The sequence below is a fragment of the Ambystoma mexicanum genome, chromosome 1p (genome assembly GCF_040938575.1).
Source record: "Ambystoma mexicanum isolate Mex_15411 chromosome 1p, UKY_AmexF1_1, whole genome shotgun sequence".
Lineage (NCBI taxonomy): Eukaryota > Metazoa > Chordata > Amphibia > Caudata > Ambystomatidae > Ambystoma > Ambystoma mexicanum.
Window position 1 is genome coordinate 1,026,651,632 of NC_090921.1, and position 21,143 is coordinate 1,026,672,774.

Consider the following 21,143-nt stretch of genomic DNA (forward strand, 5'->3'; position numbering starts at 1 on the left):
CTACAGTCCTCCGCTCTACCAACTGAGCTATCGAAGGCTTGGCAGATCATTCTCTAGCAAACTCAATACGAGCTTCCACTTCAACGTCGACTTGTAAACATCTCTTGCAATTCGTGCAAAATACTACAAATTTGGCTTGTGAGGTTCCCGAATTGAGTAAAAGCACATCAGTTCCCAATTAAAAAAATTACCCCCTCCGCAGTCTCCCGCATGTTAATGACCACCATACTAAGGGGGAAAAGTTGAAAGGCGACGCCTCACAGGCCATCTCCTCAGAGTATTCAGCCGTGTTGGGCCTTGACAATATTTTAATATCTTGGATGGTGTATAGTGTTCTCTCATTTCCCTTGAGAAATCAAGATTGTCAAGGGGATTCTGCTGTTTTGCCAGTTCATAGCAAGAGATGGGGATCCAAAACACCTGACAGGAAACCAATGAAGATTTGTGTTGGACAGAAAAATAACGTGGCCACAGCCTCAAAGCAAAAGGCATCTATTTTCAGTGATGAAATATAATATAATTATAAATTGTCTGTTATTTTATTTTCCAAGCATTTTACTTTCCAAGTATTCAATAAAATTTGCAATTGGCAAAAGTCCTTCAATCCGGATTTGAACCAGCGACCTAAGGATGCCTGTTTTACCACTACAGTCCTCTGCTCTACCAACTGAGCTATCGAAGGCTTGGCAAATCAGTCTCTACCAAGCTCAATACGAGCTTCCACTTCAACCGTCGACATTCAAACATCTCTTGCAATTCGTGCAAAATACTACAAATTTGGCTTGTGAGGTTCCCGAATTGAGTAAAAGCACATCAGTTCCCAATTAAAAAAATGACCCCCTCCGCAGTCTCCCGCATGTTACTGACCACCATACTAAGGGGGAAAAGTTGAAAGGCGCGCCTCACAGGCCATCTCCTCAGAGTATTCAGCCGTGTTGGGCCTTGACAATATTTTAATATCTTGGATGGTGTATAGTGTTCTCCCATTTCCCTTGAGAAAACAAGATTGTCAAGGGGATTCTGCTGTTTTGTCAGTTCATAGTAAGAGATGGGGATCCAAAACACCTCACAGGAAACCAACGAAGATTGGTGTCGGACAGAAACATAACGTGGCCACAGCCTCAAAGCAAAAGGCATCTATTTTCAGTGATGAAATATAATATAATTATAAATTGTCTGTTATTTTATTTTCCAAGCATTTTACTTTCCAAGTATTCAATAAAATTTGCAATTGGCAAAAGTCCTTCAATCTGGATTTGAACCAGCGACCTAAGGATGCCTGTTTTACCACTACAGTCCTCTGCTCTACCAACTGAGCTATCGAAAGCTTGGCAAATCCGTCTCTAGCAAGCTCAATACGAGCTTCCACTTCAACCGTCGACATTCAAACATCTCTTGCAATTCGTGCAAAATACTACAAATTTGGCTTTTGAGGTTCCCGAATTGAGTAAAAGCACATCAGTTCACAATTAAAGAAATGACCCCCTCCGCAGTCTCCCGCATGTTACTGACCACCATACTAAGGGGGAAAAGTTGAAAGGCGGCGCCTCACAGGCCATCTCCTCAGAGTATTCAGCCGTGTTGGGCCTTGACAATATTTTAATATCTTGGATGGTGTATAGTGTTCTCTCATTTCCCTTGAGAAATCAAGATTGTCAAGGGGATTCTGCTGTTTTGCCAGTTCATAGCAAGAGATGGGGATCCAAAACACCTCACATGAAACCAATGAAGATTTGTGTTGGACAGAAACATAACGTGGCCACAGCCTCAAAGCAAAAGGCATCTATTTTCAGTGATGAAATATAATATAATTATAAATTGTCTGTTATTTTACTTTCCAAGTATTTTACTTTCCAAGTATTCAATAAAATTTGCATTTGGCAAAAGTCCTTCGTGCCGGATTTGAACCAGCGACCTAAGGATGCCTGTTGTACCACTACAGCCCTCATCTCTACCAACTGAGCTATCGAAGGCTTGGCAAATCACTCTCTAGCAAACTCCATACGAGCTTCCACTTCAACCGTCGACTTGTAAACATTTCTTGCAATTCGTGCAAAATACTACAAATTTGGCTTGTGAGGTTCCCGAATTGAGTAAAAGCACATCAGTTCCCAATTAAAAAAATGACCCCCGCCGCAGTCTCCCGCATGTTACTGACCACCATAATAAGGGGGAAAAGTTGAAAGGCGGCACCTCACAGGCCATCTCCTCAGAGTATTCAGCCGCGTTGGGCCTTGACAATATTTTAATATCTTGGATGGTGTATAGTGTTCTATCATTTTCCTTGAGAAATCAAGATTGTCAAGGGGATTATGCTGTTTTGCCAGTTCATAGCAAGAGATGGGGATCAAAGAAACACCTCACAGGAAACCAAAGAAGATTGGTGTTGGACAGAAAAATAATGTGGTCACAGCCTCAAAGCAAAAGGCATCTATTTTCAGTGATGAAATATAATATAATTATAAATTGTCTGTTATGTTATTTTCCAAGTATTTTACTTTCCAAGTATTCAATAAAATGTGCATTTGGCAAAAGTCCTTCGAGCCGGATTTGAACCAGCGACCTAAGGATGCCTGTTTTACTACTACAGTCCTCCACTCTACCAACTGAGCTATCGAAGGCTTGGCAAATCAGTTTCTAGCAAGCTCAATACGAGCTTCCACTTCAACCGTCGACGTTCAAACATCTCTTGCAATTTGTGCAAAATACTACAAATTTGGCTTGTGAGGTTCCCGAATTGAGTAAAAGCACATCAGTTCACAATTAAAAAAATGACCCCCTCCGCAGTCTCCCGCATGTTACTGACCACCATACTAAGGAGGAAAAGTTGAAAGGCGGCGCCTCACAGGCCATCTCCTCAGAGTATTCATCAGTGTTCGGCCTTGACAATATTTTAATATCTTGGATGGTGTATAGTGTTCTCCCATTTCCCTTGAGAAATCAAGATTGTCAAGGGGATTCTGCTGTTTTGTCAGTTCATAGCAAGAGATGGGGATCCAAAATACCTCACAGGAAACCAACGAAGATTGGTGTCGGACAGAAAAATAACGTTGCCACAGCCTCAAAGCAAAAGGCATCTATTTTCAGTGATGAAATATAATATAATTATAAATTGTCTGTTATTTTACTTTCCAAGTATTTTACTTTCCAAGTATTCAATAAAATGTGCATTTGGCAAAAGTCCTTTGAGCCGGATTTGAACCAGCGACGAGCTATCGAAGGCTTGGCAAATCATTCTCTAGCAAACTCAATTCGAGCTTCCACTTCAACCGTCGACTTGTAAACATCTCTTGCAATTCGTGCAAAATACTACAAATTTGGCTTGTGAGGTTCCCGAATTGAGTAAAAGCACATCAGTTCCCAATTAAAAAAATGACCCCCTCCGCAGTCTCCCGCATGTTACTGACCACCATACTAAGGGGGAAAAGTTGAAAGGCGGCGCCTCACAGGCCATCTCCTCAGAGTATTCAGCCGTGTTGGGCCTTGACAATATTTTAATATCTTGGATGGTGTATACTGTTCTCTCATTTCCCTTGAGAAATCAAGATTGTCAAGGGGATTCTGCTGTTTTGCCAGTTCATAGCAAGAGATGGGGATCCGAAACACCTCACAGGAAACCAATGAAGATTGGTGTTGGACAGAAACATAACGTGGCCACAGCCTCAAAGCAAAAGGCATCTATTTTCAGTGATGAAATATAATATAATTATAAATTGTCTGTTATTTTATTTTCCAAGTATTTTACTTTCCAAGTATTCAATAAAATTTGCATTTGGCAAAAGTCCTTCGAGCCGGATTTGAACCAGCGACCTAAGGATGCCTGTTTTACCACTACAGTCCTCCACTCCACCAACTGAGCTTTCGAAGGCTTGGCAAATCATTCTCTAGCAAACTCAATACGAGCTTCCACTTCAACCGTCGACTTGTAAACATCTCTTGCAATTTGTGCAAAATACTACAAATTTGGCTTGTGAGGTTCCCGAATTGAGTAAAAGCACATCAGTTCCCAATTAAAAAAATTACCCCCTCCGCAGTCTCCCGCATGTTAATGACCACCATACTAAGGGGGAAAAGTTGAAAGGCGGCGCCTCACAGGCCATTTCCTCAGAGTATTCAGCCGTGTTGGGCCTTGACAATATTTTAATATCTTGGATGGTGTATAGTGTTCTCTCATTTCCCTTGAGAAATCAAGATTGTCAAGGGGATTCTGCTGTTTTGCCAGTTCATAGCAAGAGATGGGGATCCAAAACACCTGACAGGAAACCAATGAAGATTCGTGTTGGACAGAAAAATAACGTGGCCACAGCCTCAAAGCAAAAGGCATCTATTTTCAGTGATGAAATATAATATAATTATAAATTGTCTGTTATTTTACTTTCCAAGTATTTTACTTTCCAAGTATTCAATAAAATGTGCATTTGGCAAAAGTCCTTTGAGCCGGATTTGAACCAGCGACCTAAGGATGCCTGTTTTACCACTACAGTCCTCCGCTCTACCAACTGAGCTATCAAAGGCTTGACAAATCAACTCTAGCAAACTCAATACGAGCTTCCACTTCAACCGTCGACTTGTAAACATCTCTTGCAATTCGTGCAAATTACTACAAATTTGGCTTGTGAGGTTCCCGAATTGAGTAAAAGCACATCAGTTCCCAATTAAAAAAATGACCCCCTCCGCAGTCTCCCGCATGTTACTGACCACCATACTAAGGGGGAAAAGTTGAAAGGCGGCACCTCACAGGCCATCTCCTCAGAGTATTCAGCCGCGTTGGGCCTTGACAATATTTTATAGTGTTCTCTCATTTCCCTTGAGAAATCAAGATTGTCAAGGGGATTCTGCTGTTTTGTCAGTTCATAGCAAGAGATGGGGATCCAAAACACGTCACAGGAAACCAACGAAGATTGGTGTCGGACAGAAAAATAACGTGGCCACAGCCTCAAAGCAAAAGGCATCTATTTTCAGTGATGAAATATAATATAATTATTAATTGTCTGTTATTTTACTTTCCAAGTATTTTACTTTCCAAGTATTCAATAAAATTTGCATTTGGCAAAAGTCCTTCGAGCCGGATTTGAACCAGCGACCTAAGGATGCCTGTTTTACCACTACAGTCCTCCGCTCTACCAACTGAGCTATCGAAGGTTTGGCAAATCATTCTCTAGCAAACTCAATACGAGCTTCCACTTCAACCGTCGACTTGTAAACATCTCTTGCAATTCGTGCAAAATACTACAAATTTGGCTTGTGAGGTTCCCGAATTGAGTAAAAGCACATCAGTTCCCAATTAAAAAAATGACCCCCTCCGCAGTCTCCCGCATGTTAATGACCACCATACTAAGGGGGAAAAGTTGAAAGGCGGCGCCTCACAGGCCATCTCCTCAGAGTATTCAGCCGTGTTGGGCCTTGACAATATTTTAATATCTTGGATGGTGTATAGTGTTCTCTCATTTCCCTTGAGAAATCAAGATTGTCAAGGGGATTCTGCTGTTTTGCCAGTTCATAGCAAGAGATGGGGATCCAAAACACCTGACAGGAAACCAATGAAGATTTGTGTTGGACAGAAAAATAACGTGGCCACAGCCTCAAAGCAAAAGGCATCTATTTTCAGTGATGAAATATAATATAATTATAAATTGTCTGTTATTTTACTTTCCAAGTATTTTACTTTCCAAGTATTCAATAAAATGTGCATTTGGCAAGAGTCCTTCGAGCCAGATTTGAACCAGCGACCTAAGGATGCCTGTTTTACCACTACAGTTCTCCGCTCTACCAACTGAGCTATCGAAGGCTTGGCAAATCAACTCTAGCAAACTCAATACGAGCTTCCACTTCAACCGTCGACTTGTAAACATCTCTTGCAATTCGTGCAAAATACTTCAAATTTGGCTTGTGAGGTTCCCGAATTGAGTAAAAGCACATCAGTTCCCAATTAAAAAAATGACCCCCGCCGCAGTCTCCCGCATGTTACTGACCACCATACTAAGGGGAAAAAGTTGAAAGGCGGCACCTCACAGGCCATCTCCTCAGAGTATTCAGCCGCGTTGGGCCTTGACAATATTTTAATATCTTGGATGGTGTATAGTGTTCTCTCATTTTCCTTGAGAAATCAAGATTGTCAAGGGGATTATGCTGTTTTGCCAGTTCATAGCAAGAGATGGGGATCAAAGAAACACCTCACAGGAAACCAAAGAAGATTGGTGTTGGACAGAAAAATAATGTGGCCACAGCCTCAAAGCAAAAGGCATCTATTTTCAGTGATGAAATATAATATAATTATAAATTGTCTGTTATGTTATTTTCCAAGTATTTTACTTTCCAAGTATTGAATAAAATTTGCATTTGGCAAAAGTCCTTCGAGCCGGATTTGAACCAGCGACCTAAGGATGCCTGTTTTACCACTACAGTCCTCCCCTCTACCAACTGAGCTATCGAAGGCTTGGCAAACCGTTCTCTAGCAAGCTCAATTCGAGCTTCCACTTCAACCGTCGACATGCAAACATCTCTTGCAATTCGTGCAAAATACTACAAATTTGGCTTGTGAGGTTCCCGAATTGAGTAAAAGCACATCAGTTCCCAATTAAAAAAATGACCCCCTCCGCAGTCTCCCGCATGTTACTGACCACCATACTAAGGGGGAAAAGTTGAAAGGCGGCGCCTCACAGGCCATCTCCTCAGAGTATTCAGCCGTGTTGGGCCTTGACAATATTTTAATATCTTGGATGGTGTATACTGTTCTCTCATTTCCCTTGAGAAATCAAGATTGTCAAGGGGATTCTGCAGTTTTGCCAGTTCATAGCAAGAGATGGGGATCCGAAACACCTCACAGGAAACCAATGAAGATTGGTGTTGGACAGAAACATAACGTGGCCACAGCCTCAAAGCAAAAGGCATCTATTTTCAGTGATGAAATATAATATAATTATAAATTGTCTGTTATTTTATTTTCCAAGTATTTTACTTTCCAAGTATTCAATAAAATTTGCATTTGGCAAAAGTCCTTCGAGCCGGATTTGAACCAGCGACCTAAGGATGCCTGTTTTACCCCTACAGTCCTCCGCTCTACCAACTGAGCTTTCGAAGGCTTGGCAAATCATTTTCTAGCAAACTCAATACGAGCTTCCACTTCAACTGTCGACTTGTAAACATCTCTTGCAATTTGTGCAAAATACTACAAATTTGGCTTGTGAGGTTCCCGAATTGAGTAAAAGCACATCAGTTCCCAATTAAAAAAATTACCCCCTCCGCAGTCTCCCGCATGTTAATGACCACCATACTAAGGGGGAAAAGTTGAAAGGCGGCGCCTCACAGGCCATCTCCTCAGAGTATTCAGCCGTGTTGGGCCTTGACAATATTTTAATATCTTGGATGGTGTATAGTGTTCTCTCATTTCCCTTGAGAAATCAAGATTGTCAAGGGGATTCTGCTGTTTTGCCAGTTCATAGCAAGAGATGGGGATCCAAAACACCTGACAGGAAACCAATGAAGATTCGTGTTGGACAGAAAAATAACGTGGCCACAGCCTCAAAGCAAAAGGCATCTATTTTCAGTGATGAAATATAATATAATTATAAATTGTCTGTTATTTTACTTTCCAAGTATTTTACTTTCCAAGTATTCAATAAAATGTGCATTTGGCAAGAGTCCTTCGAGCCAGATTTGAACCAGCGACCTAAGGATGCCTGTTTTACCACTACAGTTCTCCGCTCTACCAACTGAGCTATCGAAGGCTTGGCAAATCAACTCTAGCAAACTCAATACGAGCTTCCACTTCAACCGTCGACTTGTAAACATCTCTTGCAATTCGTGCAAAATACTTCAAATTTGGCTTGTGAGGTTCCCGAATTGAGTAAAAGCACATCAGTTCCCAATTAAAAAAATGACCCCCGCCGCAGTCTCCCGCATGTTACTGACCACCATACTAAGGGGGAAAAGTTGAAAGGCGGCACCTCACAGGCCATCTCCTCAGAGTATTCAGCCGCGTTGGGCCTTGACAATATTTTAATATCTTGGATGGTGTATAGTGTTCTCTCATTTTCCTTGAGAAATCAAGATTGTCAAGGGGATTATGCTGTTTTGCCAGTTCATAGCAAGAGATGGGGATCAAAGAAACACCTCACAGGAAACCAAAGAAGATTGGTGTTGGACAGAAAAATAATGTGGCCACAGCCTCAAAGCAAAAGGCATCTATTTTCAGTGATGAAATATAATATAATTATAAATTGTCTGTTATGTTATTTTCCAAGTATTTTACTTTCCAAGTATTGAATAAAATTTGCATTTGGCAAAAGTCCTTCGAGCCGGATTTGAACCAGCGACCTAAGGATGCCTGTTTTACCACTACAGTCCTCCCCTCTACCAACTGAGCTATCGAAGGCTTGGCAAACCGTTCTCTAGCAAGCTCAATTCGAGCTTCCACTTCAACCGTCGACATGCAAACATCTCTTGCAATTCGTGCAAAATACTACAAATTTGGCTTGTGAGGTTCCCGAATTGAGTAAAAGCACATCAGTTCCCAATTAAAAAAATGACCCCCTCCGCAGTCTCCCGCATGTTACTGACCACCATACTAAGGGGGAAAAGTTGAAAGGCGGCGCCTCACAGGCCATCTCCTCAGAGTATTCAGCCGTGTTGGGCCTTGACAATATTTTAATATCTTGGATGGTGTATACTGTTCTCTCATTTCCCTTGAGAAATCAAGATTGTCAAGGGGATTCTGCAGTTTTGCCAGTTCATAGCAAGAGATGGGGATCCGAAACACCTCACAGGAAACCAATGAAGATTGGTGTTGGACAGAAACATAACGTGGCCACAGCCTCAAAGCAAAAGGCATCTATTTTCAGTGATGAAATATAATATAATTATAAATTGTCTGTTATTTTATTTTCCAAGTATTTTACTTTCCAAGTATTCAATAAAATTTGCATTTGGCAAAAGTCCTTCGAGCCGGATTTGAACCAGCGACCTAAGGATGCCTGTTTTACCCCTACAGTCCTCCGCTCTACCAACTGAGCTTTCGAAGGCTTGGCAAATCATTTTCTAGCAAACTCAATACGAGCTTCCACTTCAACTGTCGACTTGTAAACATCTCTTGCAATTTGTGCAAAATACTACAAATTTGGCTTGTGAGGTTCCCGAATTGAGTAAAAGCACATCAGTTCCCAATTAAAAAAATTACCCCCTCCGCAGTCTCCCGCATGTTAATGACCACCATACTAAGGGGGAAAAGTTGAAAGGCGGCGCCTCACAGGCCATCTCCTCAGAGTATTCAGCCGTGTTGGGCCTTGACAATATTTTAATATCTTGGATGGTGTATAGTGTTCTCTCATTTCCCTTGAGAAATCAAGATTGTCAAGGGGATTCTGCTGTTTTGCCAGTTCATAGCAAGAGATGGGGATCCAAAACACCTGACAGGAAACCAATGAAGATTCGTGTTGGACAGAAAAATAACGTGGCCACAGCCTCAAAGCAAAAGGCATCTATTTTCAGTGATGAAATATAATATAATTATAAATTGTCTGTTCTTTTACTTTCCAAGTATTTTACTTTCCAAGTATTCAATAAAATGTGCATTTGGCAAGAGTCCTTCGAGCTGGATTTGAACCAGCGACCTAAGGATGCCTGTTTTACCACTACAGTCCTCCGCTCTACCAACTGAGCTATCGAAGGCTTGGCAAATCAACTCTAGCAAACTCAGTACGAGCTTCCACTTCAACCGTCGACTTGTAAACATCTCTTGCAATTCGTGCAAAATACTTCAAATTTGGCTTGTGAGGTTCCCGAATTGAGTAAAAGCACATCAGTTCCCAATTAAAAAAATGACCCCCGCCGCAGTCTCCCGCATGTTACTGACCACCATACTAAGGGGGAAAAGTTGAAAGGCGGCACCTCACAGGCCATCTCCTCAGAGTATTCAGCCGCGTTGGGCCTTGACAATATTTTAATATCTTGGATGGTGTATAGTGTTCTCTCATTTTCCTTGAGAAATCAAGATTGTCAAGGGGATTATGCTGTTTTGCCAGTTCATAGCAAGAGATGGGGATCAAAGAAACACCTCACAGGAAACCAAAGAAGATTGGTGTTGGACAGAAAAATAATGTGGCCACAGCCTCAAAGCAAAAGGCATCTATTTTCAGTGATGAAATATAATATAATTATAAATTGTCTGTTATGTTATTTTCCAAGTATTTTACTTTCCAAGTATTGAATAAAATTTGCATTTGGCAAAAGTCCTTCGAGCCGGATTTGAACGAGCGACCTAAGGATGCCTGTTTTACCACTACAGTCCTCCCCTCTACCAACTGAGCTATCGAAGGCTTGGCAAACCGTTCTCTAGCAAGCTCAATTCGAGCTTCCACTTCAACCGTCGACATGCAAACATCTCTTGCAATTCGTGCAAAATACTACAAATTTGGCTTGTGAGGTTCCCGAATTGAGTAAAAGCACATCAGTTCCCAATTAAAAAAATGACCCCCTCCGCAGTCTCCCGCATGTTACTGACCACCATACTAAGGGGGAAAAGTTGAAAGGCGGCGCCTCACAGGCCATCTCCTCAGAGTATTCAGCCGTGTTGGGCCTTGACAATATTTTAATATCTTGGATGGTGTATACTGTTCTCTCATTTCCCTTGAGAAATCAAGATTGTCAAGGGGATTCTGCTGTTTTGCCAGTTCATAGCAAGAGATGGGGATCCGAAACACCTCACAGGAAACCAATGAAGATTGGTGTTGGACAGAAACATAACGTGGCCACAGCCTCAAAGCAAAAGGCATCTATTTTCAGTGATGAAATATAATATAATTATAAATTGTCTGTTATTTTATTTTCCAAGTATTTTACTTTCCAAGTATTCAATAAAATGTGCATTTGGCAAAAGTCCTTCGAGCCAGATTTGAACCAGCGACCTAAGGATGCCTGTTTTACCACTACAGTCCTCCGCTCTACCAACTGAGCTATCGAAGGCTTGGCAAATCATTCTCTAGCAAACTCAATACGAGCTTCCACTTCAACGTCGACTTGTAAACATCTCTTGCAATTCGTGCAAAATACTACAAATTTGGCTTGTGAGGTTCCCGAATTGAGTAAAAGCACATCAGTTCCCAATTAAAAAAATTACCCCCTCCGCAGTCTCCCGCATGTTAATGACCACCATACTAAGGGGGAAAAGTTGAAAGGCGACGCCTCACAGGCCATCTCCTCAGAGTATTCAGCCGTGTTGGGCCTTGACAATATTTTAATATCTTGGATGGTGTATACTGTTCTCTCATTTCCCTTGAGAAATCAAGATTGTCAAGGGGATTCTGCAGTTTTGCCAGTTCATAGCAAGAGATGGGGATCCGAAACACCTCACAGGAAACCAATGAAGATTGGTGTTGGACAGAAACATAACGTGGCCACAGCCTCAAAGCAAAAGGCATCTATTTTCAGTGATGAAATATAATATAATTATAAATTGTCTGTTATTTTATTTTCCAAGCATTTTACTTTCCAAGTATTCAATAAAATTTGCAATTGGCAAAAGTCCTTCAATCCGGATTTGAACCAGCGACCTAAGGATGCCTGTTTTACCACTACAGTCCTCTGCTCTACCAACTGAGCTATCGAAGGCTTGGCAAATCAGTCTCTACCAAGCTCAATACGAGCTTCCACTTCAACCGTCGACATTCAAACATCTCTTGCAATTCGTGCAAAATACTACAAATTTGGCTTGTGAGGTTCCCGAATTGAGTAAAAGCACATCAGTTCCCAATTAAAAAAATGACCCCCTCCGCAGTCTCCCGCATGTTACTGACCACCATACTAAGGGGGAAAAGTTGAAAGGCGCGCCTCACAGGCCATCTCCTCAGAGTATTCAGCCGTGTTGGGCCTTGACAATATTTTAATATCTTGGATGGTGTATAGTGTTCTCCCATTTCCCTTGAGAAAACAAGATTGTCAAGGGGATTCTGCTGTTTTGTCAGTTCATAGTAAGAGATGGGGATCCAAAACACCTCACATGAAACCAACGAAGATTGGTGTCGGACAGAAACATAACGTGGCCACAGCCTCAAAGCAAAAGGCATCTATTTTCAGTGATGAAATATAATATAATTATAAATTGTCTGTTATTTTATTTTCCAAGCATTTTACTTTCCAAGTATTCAATAAAATTTGCAATTGGCAAAAGTCCTTCAATCTGGATTTGAACCAGCGACCTAAGGATGCCTGTTTTACCACTACAGTCCTCTGCTCTACCAACTGAGCAATCGAAGGCTTGGCAAATCCGTCTCTAGCAAGCTCAATACGAGCTTCCACTTCAACCGTCGACATTCAAACATCTCTTGCAATTCGTGCAAAATACTACAAATTTGGCTTTTGAGGTTCCCGAATTGAGTAAAAGCACATCAGTTCACAATTAAAAAAATGACCCCCTCCGCAGTCTCCCGCATGTTACTGACCACCATACTAAGGGGGAAAATTGAAAGGCGGCGCCTCACAGGCCATCTCCTCAGAGTATTCAGCCGTGTTGGGCCTTGACAATATTTTAATATCTTGGATGGTGTATAGTGTTCTCTCATTTCCCTTGAGAAATCAAGATTGTCAAGGGGATTCTGCTGTTTTGCCAGTTCATAGCAAGAGATGGGGATCCAAAACACCTCACATGAAACCAATGAAGATTTGTGTTGGACAGAAACATAACGTGGCCACAGCCTCAAAGCAAAAGGCATCTATTTTCAGTGATGAAATATAATATAATTATAAATTGTCTGTTATTTTACTTTCCAAGTATTTTACTTTCCAAGTATTCAATAAAATTTGCATTTGGCAAAAGTCCTTCGTGCCGGATTTGAACCAGCGACCTAAGGATGCCTGTTGTACCACTACAGCCCTCATCTCTACCAACTGAGCTATCGAAGGCTTGGCAAATCACTCTCTAGCAAACTCCATACGAGCTTCCACTTCAACCGTCGACTTGTAAACATTTCTTGCAATTCGTGCAAAATACTACAAATTTGGCTTGTGAGGTTCCCGAATTGAGTAAAAGCACATCAGTTCCCAATTAAAAAAATGACCCCCGCCGCAGTCTCCCGCATGTTACTGACCACCATAATAAGGGGGAAAAGTTGAAAGGCGGCACCTCACAGGCCATCTCCTCAGAGTATTCAGCCGCGTTGGGCCTTGACAATATTTTAATATCTTGGATGGTGTATAGTGTTCTATCATTTTCCTTGAGAAATCAAGATTGTCAAGGGGATTATGCTGTTTTGCCAGTTCATAGCAAGAGATGGGGATCAAAGAAACACCTCACAGGAAACCAAAGAAGATTGGTGTTGGACAGAAAAATAATGTGGTCACAGCCTCAAAGCAAAAGGCATCTATTTTCAGTGATGAAATATAATATAATTATAAATTGTCTGTTATGTTATTTTCCAAGTATTTTACTTTCCAAGTATTCAATAAAATGTGCATTTGGCAAAAGTCCTTCGAGCCGGATTTGAACCAGCGACCTAAGGATGCCTGTTTTACTACTACAGTCCTCCACTCTACCAACTGAGCTATCGAAGGCTTGGCAAATCAGTCTCTAGCAAGCTCAATACGAGCTTCCACTTCAACCGTCGACGTTCAAACATCTCTTGCAATTTGTGCAAAATACTACAAATTTGGCTTGTGAGGTTCCCGAATTGAGTAAAAGCACATCAGTTCACAATTAAAAAAATGACCCCCTCCGCAGTCTCCCGCATGTTACTGACCACCATACTAAGGAGGAAAAGTTGAAAGGCGGCGCCTCACAGGCCATCTCCTCAGAGTATTCATCAGTGTTCGGCCTTGACAATATTTTAATATCTTGGATGGTGTATAGTGTTCTCCCATTTCCCTTGAGAAATCAAGATTGTCAAGGGGATTCTGCTGTTTTGTCAGTTCATAGCAAGAGATGGGGATCCAAAATACCTCACAGGAAACCAACGAAGATTGGTGTCGGACAGAAAAATAACGTTGCCACAGCCTCAAAGCAAAAGGCATCTATTTTCAGTGATGAAATATAATATAATTATAAATTGTCTGTTATTTTACTTTCCAAGTATTTTACTTTCCAAGTATTCAATAAAATGTGCATTTGGCAAAAGTCCTTTGAGCCGGATTTGAACCAGCGACGAGCTATCGAAGGCTTGGCAAATCATTCTCTAGCAAACTCAATACGAGCTTCCACTTCAACCGTCGACTTGTAAACATCTCTTGCAATTCGTGCAAAATACTACAAATTTGGCTTGTGAGGTTCCCGAATTGAGTAAAAGCACATCAGTTCCCAATTAAAAAAATGACCCCCTCCGCAGTCTCCCGCATGTTAATCACCACCATACTAAGGGGGAAAAGTTGAAAGGCGTGCCTCACAGGCCATCTCCTCAGAGTATTCAGCCGTGTTGGGCCTTGACAATATTTTAGTATCTTGGATGGTGTATAGTGTTCTCCCATTTCCCGTGAGAAAACAAGATTGTCAAGGGGATTCTGCTGTTTTGTCAGTTCATAGCAAGAGATGGGGATCCAAAACACCTCACAGGAAACCAACGAAGATTGGTGTCAGACAGAAACATAACGTGGCCACAGCCTCAAAGCAAAAGGCATCTATTTTCAGTGATGAAATATAATATAATTATAAATTGTCTGTTATTTTATTTTCCAAGCATTTTACTTTCCAAGTATTCAATAAAATTTGCAATTGGCAAAAGTCCTTCAATCCGGATTTGAACCAGCGACCTAAGGATGCCTGTTTTACCACTACAGTCCTCTGCTCTACCAACTGAGCTATCGAAGGCTTGGCAAATCAGTCTCTACCAAGCTCAATACGAGCTTCCACTTCAACCGTCGACATTCAAACATCTCTTGCAATTCGTGCAAAATACTACAAATTTGGCTTGTGAGGTTCCCGAATTGAGTAAAAGCACATCAGTTCACAATTAAAAAAATGACCCCCTCCGCAGTCTCCCGCATGTTACTGACCACCATACTAAGGGGGAAAAGTTGAAAGGCGGCGCCTCACAGGCCATCTCCTCAGAGTATTCAGCCGTGTTGGGCCTTGACAATATTTTAATATCTTGGATGGTGTATAGTGTTCTCTCATTTCCCTTGAGAAATCAAGATTGTCAAGGGGATTCTGCTGTTTTGCCAGTTCATAGCAAGAGATGGGGATCCAAAACACCTCACATGAAACCAATGAAGATTCGTGTTGGACAGAAACATAACGTGGCCACAGCCTCAAAGCAAAAGGCATCTATTTTCAGTGATGAAATATAATATAATTATAAATTGTCTGTTATTTTACTTTCCAAGTATTTTACTTTCCAAGTATTCAATACAATTTGCATTTGGCAAAAGTCCTTCGAGCCGGATTTGAACCAGCGACCTAAGGATGCCTGTTGTACCATTACAGTCCTCTGCTCTACCAACTGAGCTATCGAAGGCTTGGCAAATCACTCTCTAGCAAACTCAATACGAGCTTCCACTTCAACCGTCGACTTGTAAACATCTCTTGCAATTCGTGCAAAATACTTCAAATTTGGCTTCTGAGGTTCCCGAATTGAGTAAAAGCACATCAGTTCCCAATTAAAAAAATGACCCCCGCCGCAGTCTCCCGCATGTTACTGACCACCATACTAAGGGGGAAAAATTGAAAGGCGGCACCTCACAGGCCATCTCCTCAGAGTATTCAGCCGCGTTGGGCCTTGACAATATTTTAATATCTTGGATGGTGTATAGTGTTCTCTCATTTTCCTTGAGAAATCAAGATTGTCAAGGGGATTATGCTGTTTTGCCAGTTCATAGCAAGAGATGGGGATCAAAGAAACACCTCACAGGAAACCAAAGAAGATTGGTGTTGGACAGAAAAATAATGTGGCCACAGCCTCAAAGCAAAAGGCATCTATTTTCAGTGATGAAATATAATATAATTATAAATTGTCTGTTATGTTATTTTCCAAGTATTTTACTTTCCAAGTATTCAATAAAATTTGCATTTGGCAAAAGTCCTTCGAGCCGGATTTGAACCAGCGACCTAAGGATGCTTGTTTTACCACTACAGTCCTCCCCTCTACCAACTGAGCTATCGAAGGCTTGGCAAACCGTTCTCTAGCAAGCTCAATTCGAGCTTCCACTTCAACCGTCGACATGCAAACATCTCTTGCAATTCGTGCAAAATACTACAAATTTGGCTTGTGAGGTTCCCGAATTGAGTAAAAGCACATCAGTTCCCAATTAAAAAAATGACCCCCTCCGCAGTCTCCCGCATGTTACTGACCACCATACTAAGGGGGAAAAGTTGAAAGGCGGCGCCTCACAGGCCATCTCCTCAGAGTATTCAGCCGTGTTGGGCCTTGACAATATTTTAATATCTTGGATGGTGTATACTGTTCTCTCATTTCCCTTGAGAAATCAAGATTGTCAAGGGGATTCTGCTGTTTTGCCAGTTCATAGCAAGAGATGGGGATCCGAAACACCTCACAGGAAACCAATGAAGATTGGTGTTGGACAGAAACATAACGTGGCCACAGCCTCAAAGCAAAAGGCATCTATTTTCAGTGATGAAATATAATATAATTATAAATTGTCTGTTATTTTATTTTCCAAGTATTTTACTTTCCAAGTATTCAATAAAATTTGCATTTGGCAAAAGTCCTTCGAGCCGGATTTGAACCAGCGACCTAAGGATGCCTGTTTTACCACTACAGTCCTCCACTCCACCAACTGAGCTTTCGAAGGCTTGGCAAATCATTCTCTAGCAAACTCAATACGAGCTTCCACTTCAACCGTCGACTTGTAAACATCTCTTGCAATTTGTGCAAAATACTACAAATTTGGCTTGTGAGGTTCCCGAATTGAGTAAAAGCACATCAGTTCCCAATTAAAAAAATTACCCCCTCCGCAGTCTCCCGCATGTTAATGACCACCATACTAAGGGGGAAAAGTTGAAAGGCGGCGCCTCACAGGCCATTTCCTCAGAGTATTCAGCCGTGTTGGGCCTTGACAATATTTTAATATGTTGGATGGTGTATAGTGTTCTCTCATTTCCCTTGAGAAATCAAGATTGTCAAGGGGATTCTGCTGTTTTGCCAGTTCATAGCAAGAGATGGGGATCCAAAACACCTGACAGGAAACCAATGAAGATTCGTGTTGGACAGAAAAATAACGTGGCCACAGCCTCAAAGCAAAAGGCATCTATTTTCAGTGATGAAATATAATATAATTATAAATTGTCTGTTATTTTACTTTCCAAGTATTTTACTTTCCAAGTATTCAATAAAATGTGCATTTGGCAAAAGTCCTTTGAACCAGATTTGAACCAGCGACCTAAGGATGCCTGTTTTACCACTACAGTCCTCCGCTCTACCAACTGAGCTATCAAAGGCTTGACAAATCAACTCTAGCAAACTCAATACGAGCTTCCACTTCAACCGTCGACTTGTAAACATCTCTTGCAATTCGTGCAAAATACTACAAATTTGGCTTGTGAGGTTCCCGAATTGAGTAAAAGCACATCAGTTCCCAATTAAAAAAATGACCCCCTCCGCAGTCTCCCGCATGTTACTGACCACCATACTAAGGGGGAAAAGTTGAAAGGCGGCACCTCACAGGCCATCTCCTCAGAGTATTCAGCCGCGTTGGGCCTTGACAATATTTTATAGTGTTCTCTCATTTCCCTTGAGAAATCAAGATTGTCAAGGGGATTCTGCTGTTTTGTCAGTTCATAGCAAGAGATGGGGATCCAAAACACGTCACAGGAAACCAACGAAGATTGGTGTCGGACAGAAAAATAACGTGGCCACAGCCTCAAAGCAAAAGGCATCTATTTTCAGTGATGAAATATAATATAATTATAAATTGTCTGTTATTTTACTTTCCAAGTATTTTACTTTCCAAGTATTCAATAAAATTTGCATTTGGCAAAAGTCCTTCGAGCCGGATTTGAACCAGCGACCTAAGGATGCCTGTTTTACCACTACAGTCCTCCGCTCTACCAACTGAGCTATCGAAGGCTTGGCAAATCATTCTCTAGCAAACTCAATACGAGCTTCCACTTCAACCGTCGACTTGTAAACATCTCTTGCAATTCGTGCAAAATACTACAAATTTGGCTTGTGAGGTTCCCGAATTGAGTAAAAGCACATCAGTTCCCAATTAAAAAAATGACCCCCTCCGCAGTCTCCCGCATGTTAATGACCACCATACTAAGGGGGAAAAGTTGAAAGGCGGCGCCTCACAGGCCATCTCCTCAGAGTATTCAGCCGTGTTGGGCCTTGACAATATTTTAATATCTTGGATGGTGTATAGTGTTCTCTCATTTCCCTTGAGAAATCAAGATTGTCAAGGGGATTCTGCTGTTTTGCCAGTTCATAGCAAGAGATGGGGATCCAAAACACCTGACAGGAAACCAATGAAGATTTGTGTTGGACAGAAAAATAACGTGGCCACAGCCTCAAAGCAAAAGGCATCTATTTTCAGTGATGAAATATAATATAATTATAAATTGTCTGTTATTTTACTTTCCAAGTATTTTACTTTCCAAGTATTCAATAAAATGTGCATTTGGCAAGAGTCCTTCGAGCCAGATTTGAACCAGCGACCTAAGGATGCCTGTTTTACCACTACAGTTCTCCGCTCTACCAACTGAGCTATCGAAGGCTTGGCAAATCAACTCTAGCAAACTCAATACGAGCTTCCACTTCAACCGTCGACTTGTAAACATCTCTTGCAATTCGTGCAAAATACTTCAAATTTGGCTTGTGAGGTTCCCGAATTGAGTAAAAGCACATCAGTTCCCAATTAAAAAAATGACCCCCGCCGCAGTCTCCCGCATGTTACTGACCACCATACTAAGGGGGAAAAGTTGAAAGGCGGCACCTCACAGGCCATCTCCTCAGAGTATTCAGCCGCGTTGGGCCTTGACAATATTTTAATATCTTGGATGGTGTATAGTGTTCTCTCATTTTCCTTGAGAAATCAAGATTGTCAAGGGGATTATGCTGTTTTGCCAGTTCATAGCAAGAGATGGGGATCAAAGAAACACCTCACAGGAAACCAAAGAAGATTGGTGTTGGACAGAAAAATAATGTGGCCACAGCCTCAAAGCAAAAGGCATCTATTTTCAGTGATGAAATATAATATAATTATAAATTGTCTGTTATGTTATTTTCCAAGTATTTTACTTTCCAAGTATTCAATAAAATTTGCATTTGGCAAAAGTCCTTCGAGCCAGATTTGAACCAGCGACCTAAGGATGCCTGTTTTACCACTACAGTCCTCCCCTCTACCAACTGAGCTATCGAAGGCTTGGCAAACCGGTCTCTAGCAAGCTCAATTCGAGCTTCCACTTCAACCGTCGACATGCAAACATCTCTTGCAATTCGTGCAAAATACTACAAATTTGGCTTGTGAGGTTCCCGAATTGAGTAAAAGCACATCAGTTCCCAATTAAAAAAATGACCCCCTCCGCAGTCTCCCGCATGTTACTGACCACCATACTAAGGGGGAAAAGTTGAAAGGCGGCGCCTCACAGGCCATCTCCTCAGAGTATTCAGCCGTGTTGGGCCTTGACAATATTTTAATATCTTGGATGGTGTATACTGTTCTCTCATTTCCCTTGAGAAATCAAGATTGTCAAGGGGATTCTGCAGTTTTGCCAGTTCATAGCAAGAGATGGGGATCCGAAACACCTCACAGGAAACCAATGAAGATTGGTGTTGGACAGAAACATAACGTGGCCACAGCCTCAAAGCAAAAGGCATCTATTTTCAGTGATGAAATATAATATAATTATAAATTGTCTGTTATTTTATTTTCCAAGTATTTTACTTTCCAAGTATTCAATAAAATTTGCATTTGGCAAAAGTCCTTCGAGCCGGATTTGAACCAGCGACCTAAGGATGCCTGTTTTACCACTACAGTCCTCCGCTCTACCAACTGAGCTTTCAAAGGCTTGGCAAACCATTCTCTAGCAAACTCAATACGAGCTTCCACTTCAACCGTCGACTTGTAAACATCTCTTGCAATTTGTGCAAAATACTACAAATTTGGCTTGTGAGGTTCCCGAATTGAGTAAAAGCACATCAGTTCCCAATTAAAAAAATTACCCCCTCCGCAGTCTCCCGCATGTTAATGACCACCATACTAAGGGGGAAAAGTTGAAAGGCGGCGCCTCACAGGCCATCTCCTCAGAGTATTCAGCCGTGTTGGGCCTTGACAATATTTTAATATCTTGGATGGTGTATAGTGTTCTCTCATTTCCCTTGAGAAATCAAGATTGTCAAGGGGATTCTGCTGTTTTGCCAGTTCATAGCAAGAGATGGGGATCCAAAACACCTGACAGGAAACCAATGAAGATTCGTGTTGGACAGAAAAATAACGTGGCCACAGCCTCAAAGCAAAAGGCATCTATTTTCAGTGATGAAATATAATATAATTATAAATTGTCTGTTCTTTTACTTTCCAAGTATTTTACTTTCCAAGTATTCAATAAAATGTGCATTTGGCAAGAGTCCTTCGAGCTGGATTTGAACCAGCGACCTAAGGATGCCTGTTTTACCACTACAGTCCTCCGCTCTACCAACTGAGCTATCGAAGGCTTGGCAAATCAACTCTAGCAAACTCAATACGAGCTTCCACTTCAACCGTCGACTTGTAAACATCTCTTGCAATTCGTGCAAAATACTTCAAATTTGGCTTGTGAGGTTCCCGAATTGAGTAAAAGCACATCAGTTCCCAATTAAAAAAATGACCCCCGCCGCAGTCTCCCGCATGTTACTGACCACCATACTAAGGGGGAAAAGTTGAAAGGCGGCACCTCACAGGCCATCTCCTCAGAGTATTCAGCCGCGTTGGGCCTTGACAATATTTTAATATCTTGGATGGTGTATAGTGTTCTCTCATTTTCCTTGAGAAATCAAGATTGTCAAGGGGATTATGCTGTTTTGCCAGTTCATAGCAAGAGATGGGGATCAAAGAAACACCTCACAGGAAACCAAAGAAGATTGGTGTTGGACAGAAAAATAATGTGGCCACAGCCTCAAAGCAAAAGGCATCTATTTTCAGTGATGAAATATAATATAATTATAAATTGTCTGTTATGTTATTTTCCAAGTATTTTACTTTCCAAGTATTCAATAAAATTTGCATTTGGC

The 21,143-nt window shown here is 41.4% G+C and overlaps 8 non-coding genes across 8 annotated transcripts; all 8 read right to left on the reverse strand.

The window, feature by feature from the left end:
- Nucleotides 1–2,535: 2,535 nt before the first annotated feature.
- Nucleotides 2,536–2,621, reverse strand: TRNAY-GUA (transfer RNA tyrosine (anticodon GUA)). The gene is given in 2 exon segments: nucleotides 2,536–2,571; nucleotides 2,585–2,621. It is a non-coding gene; the product is annotated as a tRNA-Tyr (tRNA).
- A 1,807-nt stretch (nucleotides 2,622–4,428) lies between these two features.
- TRNAY-GUA (transfer RNA tyrosine (anticodon GUA)) lies at nucleotides 4,429–4,514 on the reverse strand. Its single transcript is given in 2 exon segments — nucleotides 4,429–4,464; nucleotides 4,478–4,514. It is a non-coding gene; the product is annotated as a tRNA-Tyr (tRNA).
- A 542-nt stretch (nucleotides 4,515–5,056) lies between these two features.
- Nucleotides 5,057–5,142, reverse strand: TRNAY-GUA (transfer RNA tyrosine (anticodon GUA)). The gene is given in 2 exon segments: nucleotides 5,057–5,092; nucleotides 5,106–5,142. It is a non-coding gene; the product is annotated as a tRNA-Tyr (tRNA).
- A 4,438-nt stretch (nucleotides 5,143–9,580) lies between these two features.
- TRNAY-GUA (transfer RNA tyrosine (anticodon GUA)) lies at nucleotides 9,581–9,666 on the reverse strand. The gene is given in 2 exon segments: nucleotides 9,581–9,616; nucleotides 9,630–9,666. It is a non-coding gene; the product is annotated as a tRNA-Tyr (tRNA).
- Nucleotides 9,667–13,456: 3,790 nt separating this feature from the next.
- Nucleotides 13,457–13,542, reverse strand: TRNAY-GUA (transfer RNA tyrosine (anticodon GUA)). Its single transcript is given in 2 exon segments — nucleotides 13,457–13,492; nucleotides 13,506–13,542. It is a non-coding gene; the product is annotated as a tRNA-Tyr (tRNA).
- Nucleotides 13,543–15,348: 1,806 nt separating this feature from the next.
- On the reverse strand, nucleotides 15,349–15,434 carry TRNAY-GUA (transfer RNA tyrosine (anticodon GUA)). The gene is given in 2 exon segments: nucleotides 15,349–15,384; nucleotides 15,398–15,434. It is a non-coding gene; the product is annotated as a tRNA-Tyr (tRNA).
- A 2,482-nt stretch (nucleotides 15,435–17,916) lies between these two features.
- Nucleotides 17,917–18,002, reverse strand: TRNAY-GUA (transfer RNA tyrosine (anticodon GUA)). The gene is given in 2 exon segments: nucleotides 17,917–17,952; nucleotides 17,966–18,002. It is a non-coding gene; the product is annotated as a tRNA-Tyr (tRNA).
- Nucleotides 18,003–20,501: 2,499 nt separating this feature from the next.
- TRNAY-GUA (transfer RNA tyrosine (anticodon GUA)) lies at nucleotides 20,502–20,587 on the reverse strand. Its single transcript is given in 2 exon segments — nucleotides 20,502–20,537; nucleotides 20,551–20,587. It is a non-coding gene; the product is annotated as a tRNA-Tyr (tRNA).
- Nucleotides 20,588–21,143: the final 556 nt, after the last annotated feature.